This window comes from Tamandua tetradactyla, chromosome 4 (assembly GCF_023851605.1).
Source record: "Tamandua tetradactyla isolate mTamTet1 chromosome 4, mTamTet1.pri, whole genome shotgun sequence".
Lineage (NCBI taxonomy): Eukaryota > Metazoa > Chordata > Mammalia > Pilosa > Myrmecophagidae > Tamandua > Tamandua tetradactyla.
The window spans coordinates 125,645,990-125,658,167 of record NC_135330.1 but is presented as its reverse complement, the minus strand read 5'-3'; the positions used below and the strand labels follow the sequence as shown (position 1 = coordinate 125,658,167).

General features: G+C 41.1%; 1 pseudogene; it reads right to left on the bottom strand.

Annotated features, from left to right (window-relative positions):
- Positions 1-9,509: 9,509 nt before the first annotated feature.
- LOC143680488 (UV excision repair protein RAD23 homolog B pseudogene) lies at positions 9,510-10,655 on the bottom strand (annotated as a pseudogene).
- Between the last annotated feature and the right edge of the window lie 1,523 nt (positions 10,656-12,178).

Below are 12,178 nucleotides of genomic sequence, written 5' to 3'. Positions count from 1 at the left end.
CAGCTTTGTTCTTTATTCTCAGACTTCTCCAGGTTGAATACAGTGCCCCAAATTAGATATGTAGCTCCAAGTTCAGTTCCACTAAAGTCAGGGGGAAGGGATGTGTAATTGCTTCCGTCCATGAGACAGAGTCTTTGTATTTAGCCTATGATAGATCTCCCTTAAAATGTGCATGCTCCGTATCACTTTCAGATGTCTCCTATCTATTCCCGTTTTTCTTCTCTGTATTTTTAACCATTGTGGGTTATTACTATGTTGTCTTTACTGGTATTAGCAACAGCTCTTAATTTAGCATCGTTGCAAACTTCATTTAAGTGCCATTTGCTGTCTCTGCAAGATCATTAATAAAGATGTCAACCACAGCATCTTGGAAAGTTGCTCCAACACTTCATCTTCAGGAAAAAAAAAAGTGGAGATGTAGAGAAAGCTTTCCCTGATACAAAATACTGAGATCCTCAGCTTACATGCTTGACTTTTGAGGCCCTCCCAAGTATCTGCTGAGAGGTGGCTTAGCCACTTAGCAGAGATTTGGCCACATGCTGTGGCTTGTCAGGTTTCCTTGTGCTAATGAGTTTGCTTAAATTAAAAAATATAAATACATATAGTGCTGACTTGGGTTAAATCTGCTGAAACATGACATACATTTCTAAAGATTAGAAATGTTGATGTTTGGAAGTCAGGCAAAGCTGAATGTGAAATGTTCTCAAATGAACTGATTTTGAGAGAGAGTTTTATTCTCTCAGGAGGTGGGTGTAGGTAGGAAGTTGCTTAGAGAAAGAAAAGGAACCCATTTACTGTTTTAGCTGTGATTTGGGTGAAGTCTTCCCCTCCACCCCCTTCTCATCAGTTCTGTTGAGGGGCTCCCCACACTATTCCACACGAATCTGGTACCCCAGATTTCAGTATCAAATGCCCCTCCATGCTTTCCCGTGGTCCCCAGATTCTTTATTTTAAATAATGGGCAAAGTTTTTAAGTACAGCAGTTAGATAAGTAACCTTTTCCTCTTGCATGTTTTCTGCTTACTGTGCTCCTTCACCATCCCCACCCTACCCCAGAGAAATTCATATGGGATACATTACTTCACTGACCTTTTCAACACTCTAAAATATGACCAATAACTAGGAACGGGGAAAAACCTGAGAATTCAAAATACAGTCCATGTATTAAAAGATGTTGGTTCTGATTTTATATATAATTCTAGCAAGTTGGTGGCAGTATAAATTTTAGAGGTGTATTTTGTGCTTGGTTTGTTGTCTCTTTTCCCTCCTTACCCATTCTAAGCAGGTGGAAATTTTGCAAGATGGAAAGCATAATCTGCTTGAGGGCCAAAGCTTTTCATGTCATTTTAAATATTTCCTGGGACTTCAGGCTTTCAGTGTTTCCATGAACTTTATTGAAGTAGAGGAAAAAGACTTGCACAAGGCTGAGAAGTCTAAAAGGAAAAAAAAAATCCAGAGACTCTGCCTGACAGGACCTTGGCATGTGCTCAGGGCAGTGCTGGGCTGGCGGTGTGGGTATCCGGGGGCGGGGGAGGGGAGCAATGGCTAGGACGTCTTTACTAAACTTGATCAGGGTTGCTGAATTAGCAAACTAGAATAGTGACATAGTGAGCTCCTGCTAGTGGCCTAAGGACTAAACAAAACCCTGTAGTTTTCTGGCAACAGTCAATAAAAGGTCCCTGAGGGACTATTATGTTCTAGAAGGTGTGGAAAAGATCACTTTTGTCCCCAAGTACCCTTTCTCCCCTGCTTTCTCTAAGTCATAGCTCACACCCAGCTCCCTCTACGTCTCCTGGCTTCCCTTACAGCTGAGTGTGGCTGTGCGACTGCATGTGATTAATGGGATATGGTCACAAGTGACTTACGTTCACGTTACATCCCTAAAAAGCCAAGTTTCTCAAATGCATTGCTCTTTCCCACTTCCAGTGGGCTAGAGCAGGGACACGACACCAACTCAGCGGTGAGCATTAAGGAAAGAAAAGTAACCTGGAGGAAGGTCAAGTCCTGAGATAAAAGAATCCAGATTCCCTGGATGACTCGGCCAAGTGGGGCTACTCAAAACCAGGCCAGCCACGTGACTGCATGACAGAGAGAAACAAAACGGTACCCGCTCTTCTTTAAGCCCTCAGGGTCCTCTTTATGACAGCAGCCTAACTTTAACCTTAGCATATGTAACAGATACCAATGCTTACTTGCTATAATCTGTCAAAAATATAAACAATATTAAAATTCTCTTTTTAAGACACAAAGATTGAATTACAAGATTTTTTTTTTTTTCTTACGTGGGCAGGCACCGGGAATCGAACCCGGGTCCTCGGTCATGGCAGGCAAGCGCTCTTGCCTGCTGAGCCACCATGGCCCGCCCTATTATAAGATTTTTAAAGAATGACTTCTTGTTTAAGTTTCAGGGACTACCAGATATATAAACATAACTTTATTACTTGAATTTTACATTTAATATTTTATAATAAGTACCTCCAGCTCCATACTCCCTCCCACCTCCTATATCACGCTAAATATTCTTTGGGAAGCATTCTTTTCAATGGTGCAACATCTAGGGATACGTAGTTTAATAAATCTCATGTTAGATATTTAAATCACTTCTCTTTCCATGTTTATAGTGTGTGCCATGAATATTTTTGGTCTTCATTTTTTATAATTCTTTATTTTTGGAGTCTTAGGAGTAGAATATGCTCTATCACCTTACCTCTCTTTTCCAACCTGAACCACTCAACACCCACCTTTAAACTTCCCCAATACCCAAACTTGTCCCCACATACTATAAGGAGAAAATACTTTAAAACCAAGTTTCCTCTAAATTTGCCTTTAGAATAAAACTATCCTGTCAATATGAACTTCACTGCCTTCTTCATTTAGCCCACACTTCATTTTTTACAACGTTTTCTTTTATTATATCTGCAAACAAATACTCCGCCCCAGTTCAAATGCTCTATTCCTTGAACATATCCTAATATTTCATACTCCATGCCTTTTTATCTGCACGCAACACACTTTCATCTTTTTCTCATGCAGTCAAACCCTACCCGTTCTCCCAGATTCTCTCCTAACAGTCACTTTCCCTACACAGGTTTTCCAGGTTATGGTCTTCGTGGATATAGGTCACCAAGGACCTGTTAGATCACCCCTGTTTTTAACTACATTTTTGGCATGGGTCTCATGTGACACCTCTAGAATAGCCTTCAGGAACTACCCTTGTGTGGTTCATTTACTTTTTTTTTTTATTAATAAAAAAAAATTAACACAACATTTAGAAATCATTCCATTCTACATATGCAATCAGTATCATTTACTTTTTTAAAAAATTATTTTTATTGACACATCTTCGCATATATGCATTCCATACATGGAGTGCATTAACTTGTACGCATCTATGTGGACAGGACCTGTGTGGAGGTATTTACTTCCCCACAGCACCTGGTAGGGGCAGCTCTAGACTGCCTGGGCTTAAAAATCACCAGCCAAGCCCCTTAATAGCCGGTGAGTCTCTGAGTCAAGGGCAAACAACCTAGAGTGCCAGTACTGGCAAGGTGCCTATTGCCCTACAGCAACGAGAGACACAGTGCTGGTAGCACTGAAGGATGGACCCTGGAGCTGAGAATCAGGATGTTTCGGGTCACATTCAAGGTGAGCAAGCAGAGGAAATCGTAATTCAAAGCAAAGATAGCAAGAGTTAAGATTAGAGAACTTGCCCTCTTCAAAGGGGGAGAGCACTGCCAGCCTCAATTCTTTTATTTATTTATTTATTTTATTTTATTTTTTAAACATAACATACAAACACGAACATTCTTACCATATGATCATTCCATTCTTGGTACATAATAACTCACAATATCATCACGTAGTTGTATGTTTATCACCGTGATCATTTCTTAGAACACTTGCAGCAATTCAGAAAAAGAAACAAAAAGAAAAAAAAAACACGTGCATACCATCCCCCCTCTCATTGATTGCTAGTTTCAGCTACCCAATGTATTTTAGCCTTTGTTTCCCCTATTTTTTCTATACCCCTTACCTCTCCCTTTCATTGATCACTAGCATTTCAATCTACTAAATTTATTTTAACATTTGTTCCCCCTATTATTTATTTTTAATCCATATATTTTATTCATCTGTCCATACCGTAGATAACAGGAACATCAGACACAAGATTTTCACAATCACACAGTCACATTGCGAAAGCTATATATCATTATACAATCATCTTCAAGAAACATGGCCACTGGAATACACTAAAAAGGTGATATCTGTATGGTATGTAAGAATAACCTCCAGGATAACCTCTTGACCCTGTTTGAAATCTCTCAGCCATTGACACTTTCTTTTGTCTCATTTCTCTCTTCCCCCTTTTGGTCAAGAAGGTTTTCTCAATCCCCTGATGCTGAGTCCCAGCTCATTCCAGGATCTCTGTCCCGTGTTACCAGGAAGGTTTACAGCCTGGGAGTCACGTCCCATGTAGAGAGGGGGAGGGCAGTGAGTTTGCTTGTCCTGTTGGCAGAGAGAGAGGCTGCATCTGAGCAACAAAAGACAGCCTCAATTCTTAAGCCTTCTACTTTCAGTTCTTATTTACATGAAGCTTAGCCATATGCCTTTTTCTTTTTTCCTTTCAGGTACCCTAAAATTTCATTTGAGTTGCGTTGAATGGGTTTCTGTTCCATGCGATTCAAAGAACCTTAACCAGAACTGTCTCCAACTAGGGGTCTGAGTTTTTAATGGTGGGGTGAATATCCTACACTCTCATACAGCATTGCCCTATAAACTGACTTGAGTAACACTTCTACAAGTGTTTGTCTCATCACAATTTGGTTTTCCTACTATAAAGGATATTCTCTCAAAATCCACCCTATCATCTAGGTAATGACAATTTCAGCGTTAATATGAACCTGATTGGATTTGGGTCCCAGTTTCCTGCCACTGTGAGATTTCACTCTATAGCAAGAATTAGACAAAACTAGGAACATTTATACCACTGGGATTAGGAACTGATTAACCATGAGGGGAAAAATTTTGAGTTAGTGGTTCCACAAGTAGTTGTAATTTTCCCACTGAGCAAGTGCCATGCATAGAAGAAAATATAGAATTTTAAATAAAAGACTCATCAAAAGAATATATGAAAATATTGACTATAGTTTGGAATTGACAGATATGGTACTTTAGTCTTGTACAACGTATGTTTATGTAAAATACCATTTCACCGAAAACAAAATATAAGTAATTGAGACATTGTTACTAAATAAAATATCTAAGATAAGATCTTAAGGTGATGCATACCCAGCTTTGTTGTATATTTTGGGAAAGTAGTTAGAGCTAACCATTATGGAATTCTTACTGTATGCTCAGCATCACTTATTACATACATTCCGTAAACTGCTCAAGCAGTCCTGTGTTGTAAATTTGGTAATATTTTCCATTTTACAGAGAAGACAATTGTGGTTTAAGGAATAAAATTATTTTTCCAAAGGTATGAGTACAAATAATCTGACTTCTATTCATGTCAGATTATATCGCTTCATTGAAAACTCTATTCCGACATATAAAAGTGAATAAGAAAACAAAATATCTTATGCATGTGATGCTATTTCCTGCTCAGCCTGCTGGTGTGGGACCTCTAGAGCCTTGTAAAGTTCAACCTAGTTATTTCTGGCAGTTTCCAGAGGGTGTTTCATATGTGTTAATGACCAAATCTGATTGGCCACCATGGAGTAGAGCAATTACTCAGGGTCAGATCATTTGAAAGGACTCACAAGACTCTAACAAGGTGTACTTAATGAGAGATTTATTACAAGCAAAGTATACACAGCAGCAGGAGCAAGAAAGCATGGAGGCAACATTACAGAGACCTGGAATACCTGGGTACAGTTTCCAGGGTCCTCTCTCAGTTGTTTAGGGACATGTCCCCTGTCTGGCTCACAATCCACCAAACTGGAAATGAGATATGGAGGATGAGGTGTAAGTTTACTGGGAGGTCTTTCATACCTCACTGGTCTCATGGCCGAAGTCAGAATGAATGACCAGGTAAACCAGGTTTAATGTATAAATCAATCTATACGCTTTCACAAATAGTTTATACAAGCTGATGCATCAGCCCCAGGGAAGTTTCAGGCTTTAAGCAACATACAATTAATTATTAGCTAGTGTGCTTCATTCCTACGTTGGCCAAGGGACAGTTCCATGGCTCCAGGCATCCCTATGAATTCCTGCAGGCCAGCTATACTCAAACCCTTATTCCTACATAAGTGGGTCTGTCGTTTAAGAATTTCTGCCCTTGCTCTACCCCAGTGTTGTCTGACACACTTCTCCAATAATGGAAATCTTCATTGCCTGTCATGTCTAATATGGGAGTCATGGTGGCTATTGCACCTTGAAATGTGGCTAATGTGCCTGAGGAACTGAGTTTTAAGCTTTAATTTTAGTTTAGCTAGAGGTGGTGAGCTCCCATGCTGGGCAGAACAGTTACAGCCCCTCCCTGTGCTGGCCTCTGCTGTTTGATGGGCACCATTTATGTCTACTGGACGCCACTGTCCCTGCATTTACCTTTCCCTTTGGCAGTGCTGTCTCCAGGTGGGGATTCTGCTCTTCAGGTTAGGGATGGCTTTGTCCATTGGGTACTGCTGTGCCCTCTGGTGATTATCAAAGACGTGCTGAGGCACTCCAGGTGAGTGGCAGATACTGCTGATTGCCTATCCCCAAACCACTCCATATCTCCACTTGCCCCTTGCTCACTGGCAGAGCTTGTTTCCTACTCTAGAGACTGAACATCCCAGATTCTAATTTTTCTAACACCCTGTGCACTTAAAATCTGAGCCTGTGACCCTACCCTGGAGAAGCCAGCCTGAAGGTATGTCTGCTTTTGTTTCTGAGAAAATGTCCTTCCCTAATAAACAGATGCACGGGAAGAAAAAACTTCTGCTTTGGGCAGACATGGGGCCTGTGCAACCACCTTGGGACTGTGCCGGGACAAAGTGGGGACCGAGGCAGTGCTCTGAGGATGCCAGTATAGGAGGACAGAAGGGATCTGTTTCTGATGACGTCACTGGGTGGCTGAACCAATCCTGAAAATAGCTGCTTCCTGACTTTTGTTCAATAATAACATTGTGCTTCAAATTTCATAGTGCTCTTAATTATAGCTCCTCTTCCCCCAAGAAATGATGGAAGGATAACACCATATTTTACTTGGGAATATTCCTACTAAGATGTAGGAGTAGAAAGGAAAAAAAAAAGCTTTAAAAGAATGTGGGTGGGAGGTAAGAAAATGGAGACCCTGAATATGCAGTTGGCTGAGCAGGAGTATAAGGGAGTAATCACTGCAAGAGCACATTTGAATGATGATGGGAACAGTCCTGTTCCTGAGAGAAGGGAAAGGGGGGACCTAGATGGAGGTAATGAACGTTGCAGGGAGAAGACTTTTCTTTTTTTCTTTTTTTAAAGTTATTGCTTTTCATGTTTATCCTCTTCTTTCTTGTACCTTTAATTTCTTTCTGCTTTGTCTATCACTTCACCTCATTTACTTAAGATAATTTTTTTCTTTTTAACATCTTACATGCAACATTTGAGGGTGGAAACACTTCATAAAACACTTTCTGATCCCCCTCCAAGAGGCAACTGCATTCTGAATTGGTTGTTTTGTTATCATCCAGATTTTTATTTATATGCATAGATATATACTGATAAATAAAACATTGCTTTGTACGCTTTTAAATACTTCAAGTCTGTGATACTCTACATTTCTCTCTGCAGTTTTGCTCTGTTGGGTGTGTTTGCTTAGCATTGTTATTGAGGTTTAGCCATGTTGGATCACAAAAGCTCCTTTTTATTCATTTTAACATCTGTGAAATGGCTAATTATGCCATTTGTTAATTTATTCTGTTAGGAAATTTGTCTCTGTTAAATTCTTTTTTCAAGAGCTTTATACATACATGTAGTTGTAGAGAGTCAGATCGTTCCACAAGCCTTGTTGGAATCACTCTCTTCACCCCTAGTTCCAGATAATTAGAGATAACTATATTCAACTTTTATAGCTGGTATATTTAGTATTTGTCTATATAATCTTAAATGCTTATAGCACTATTATTTTAACATTTTAGACTTTGTCTGTTATCTATTGACTTCCCACTATGAAATGAAGTTTTAGTTCTTTCTCAGAAATACCCCCTTCCACCGCATACCACAGACTGCCACTCCTTCCGTCTTCCCAGTATGACACTATAAGTTTGCTTACATCCATGTGTAGTATTTATTGTGACTGAGAACTGTCAGAGCTGAGTCATACAGTAATCACTTTTTGTACACAACTTGTCTCTGGAGTTGGTAGTTACTTTGTTTGGTAGGTTTTCATGTGCCTGTTTACCTATCCCCAGAACTCTGACTACATTCAAACACAGTAGACATTATCTGCCAAAGTCTTCTAATCTCCTTTAATCTAAAGTGGTTGCCCTCTGGGCTCAGTGATGTGCTTATATGTCATTTCTCTTCATTGAAATCTTGGGATCCTGGTTTCCGGATTCTCTCTCTCTCAATTTTCTTATTTTAATGAAACACATCATCCATGAGAAAAGGTCTGTGGGAGATAACACTTGAGACCTTTATACTCCTCATATTTAGTTGATAGTTTCATTGGGAATAGATTTCTAGGTTAAAAATAACTTAACACAGACTTAAGAACTTTGAGCAACTGTCATCTAGTCTTCAGTTTATTGTGGTGTCTGGTGCCAGTAAGTCAGCAGTTAGCAAACTACAGCCCATGGGCCAACTTCAGGCACTGTCTGGTTTTGCTAATGAAGTTTTACTGACACATAACCATATGCATTACATATTGTCTATGGGTGCTTTCATGCTGCGACAGCAGAGCTGAACAGGGTTGAGTAGATTTGACAGCCTGCATGGGCCGTGAAGCCTAAGATGTTCATGATGTGGCCTTTTACAGGAAAAGTTTACCAACCCTAGTATAAGTCCTAATGTAAGTTTATTTCTTCTTCAAAAGTTTGCAGGGCCTCCCTCCTCTCTCCAAGAGTTCTGATATATCTTGGCTTGGACCCGTGCCATTCACTGTGCTGAGGACATCAGCCTTCATTTCTGATATATTAGTTTGAATTATTCCCACCATAATTCCTTATGCCGCTTTTATAATTTTTCTTCTTTGTTTCTGTAGCTTCGCTTATCTAACTATCCTCTATCTCTTCTCTCCTATTTTCATCTCTTATCCCTTTAATTTCTGGGATATTTTTGTAACTATTTTCTACTAAGGATTTTTGTTATGTTATCATATCATTTCCCAAGAAGAAGATAGTGTCCTCCTTTCTCCTTGAGGATGGTAAATGATAGTTTACTTTTCTTGGCATTTTCTTCTATACCCTGTGTCTTCATGGGGCATTTTCCTTTTCTGGGGGGTGAGTATGTGTGTTGATTTTCATAGTCATTGCTTTTCTCCAATGCTGGTGATCCTTGCCTCGCATTTTGTCTTTTTATTTTTTTCACAAGTTCTTCTGGAAATCCTATGCCTTTAATCATTCTACAGCTTCTTTTTGCTGAGGTGTCACTTGAATGTACTTCATATGACCACTTCCAGCTTCTGCAATTCCTCCACTGCCACTGACCCTGTCCCTTCTCTGACACCCAGTTTCTTGAACTGGTTCACGTAACACCTGAATAAAATGTTCCTGGTGTTGGCTAACTTACTGTCGGAACTGAGGATTCTCTTGACCTATCTGTTATGGGAATGCTGGAAGCAGGGAAGGATTCTGTTGATTTGTCTCATCTGTGGGAACTGAGGCTGGTTTCATAAAAATTCAAGCAGATGTCCTCCAGAACTTGTTATAATTGTTGCAGCTGCAGCCACTGCTGAAGACCGAGGATCCCCAGTACTAGCTCCTTGAGGGGAGTACCACAGCCTCGTTTCATCTTTAGGGATTCCCAGCAAAAGGGGCTCGACCGCCCTATCAGGGATGTTGAAACTGGATCTCAGGGTTGCAATTACTTGCTTTCATTCATAGCCCATGGACATGGTCTTAGTTACCATGTTCTCCTAAGACTGCCCTGCCCTAAGTACACGAGTGGGACCTTCAAAAAGGTTTGGTGGAGAATCTCCTGACGGACTGTCTGCGGATGTCAGGCTGGTAGCCACTGGTGTCTCTGCTGGCCTTTCTGCAGGTTTCTTTTGTTCAGCTGCGCCAGCCGGTGCAGGTTCAGAAGATGCTGTCCTCCATGCTGGAGTGATGGATGTAGGTGTGCAGGTGGGAGCCAAAGCTGGTGCAGGGGTTGGGGCCTGAGCCCACAGCAGCTGCTGTGGAGGAAGGAACTGCAGCCGCGGTGGCAGGGTTTGATTGCTGAGTTGTAGCTGGTGCTGGTGTTGTCACTTTGTCGCCATAACCCCCACAAAGTTTTTCTTGCCAACTTTATATATTTTGAGAGCTGTATCATTAAGGCTTTTGCCCATGTGGATGAATTTTTGGTCTGCTACCAGAAAAGGCAGGTTTCTTCTTCTCAGATTCAATCTTCTCCGTCAGGACTCTCCCAGCTCCTTCTGGTGGAGGTCTGTCTTGAAGGTCGGCTGCTGGCCGGTCCGCCGCGGCGCCTGCTCTAGGGGTTGCTGCTTCTCGTGTGCTCAGGCGGAAGGCGGCGGCAGTGGGGGCGTGTCCCATTCACCCAGCGGAGGGTGGGGGGTGGGCGTCTCCCTGGTCTCTGTGCAGCAGCCTTTATGGTGAGCTGGGGGTGCCAAGTTTTCTCACACTGGCAGGCACCAGCCACTGGGTCTGCAGTGGGCACGCAGGGCTTGGAAGGTGGGCAGGGAAGCGGTGAGCTCCCCACAGGGGGGTCGCAGCTGTCGCTGTGACTCTTCTAGACTCCCTGCCTGCTTCCCCCTCCCCCCCCAGGGTTATCTTTCTGTTGTTAAATTGTAGCAATTCATTATGTAATCTGGACATTTAACCCTCATCAGGTATAAGGTTAGCAGTTATCTTCTCCTATTCTGTGAGTTTTGTTTTTTTTTTTTTTACTTTCCTGTTAATGTCTTTGGCACAAAAGTGCCCAGTTTTGATAAAGTTTTCTTTTGCTGCTCCTGCCTTTGGCATCATACCTAAAATCACTGTCAAATCCAAGGTTATGAAGATTTTCCCCTGTTTTCCAAGCATTTTATGGTTTTTAGCTCTGAGGTTGGTTTTCCCTGTTTTGAAGTACTTTTTTGTATGTAGTATGAGGTAGGTCCAGCTCTGTTCTTTTACATGTGGTTGTTCAGCTTTCCTGGCCAGCACCATTTGCTGAATTGACCGTTCTTTCCACAGCCAATGGTTTGGCACCCTTGTCGAAAACCAGTTGGACAAAGATGTATGGGTTTATTTTTGAACTCTCAATTCTATTCCACTATCCAGTATACCTATCTTTATGCCAATACTACCCTCTTTTGATGGCTGCAGTTTTGTTGTAAGCTATGAAATAGGGAAGTGTGAGACCAACAATTTCGTTTTTCTTTTGCAGTATTGATTTGGCTACTCTGGGTCCTTTGTGATTCCATATGAATTTCATTGGCTTTTCTATTTATGTAAAAATGTCTGCTGTGGTTTTGATAGGTATTAAGTTGAATCTGTAGATCACTTTGAGTAATATTAATATCATAAAAATACTAAGTATTTCTATCCATGAACACAGAATGTCTGGCCACTTATTTAGGTTAGCTTTAATTTCTTTTAGCAATATTTTGTAGGTTTTTCAGTATACAAGTCCTTCACTTCCTTGGTAAACTTATTGTGAAGTATTTTATCTTTTTAGGTGCTATTGTGAATGGAATTGTCTTCTTAATTTCCATTTCACTTTGTTCTTTCCTGGTGTTCTATTTTGCAAGCTGCCGGAATTTGATGTACCAGAAATGGAGAGGCTTTTAAAAGGGGGGAATTTATTAAGTTGCAAGTTTACAGTTCTAAGGCCCTGAAAATGTTCCAATTAAAGCAAGGCTACAGAAATGTCCAATCTAAGGCGTCCAGGGAGAGATACCTTGGCTCGAGAAGGCTGAGACTTTCAGGGTTTTTCTCTCAACTGGAAAGACACAAGGTAAATTCTGCTAGCTTTCTCTCCAGGCCTCTTGTTTCATGAAGCCCCCCCAGAGTGGGGTTGGAGAGGTGGCGTTTTCCTTCTTCATCTTCAAAGGTCTCTGGCTGCATGGGCTCTCATG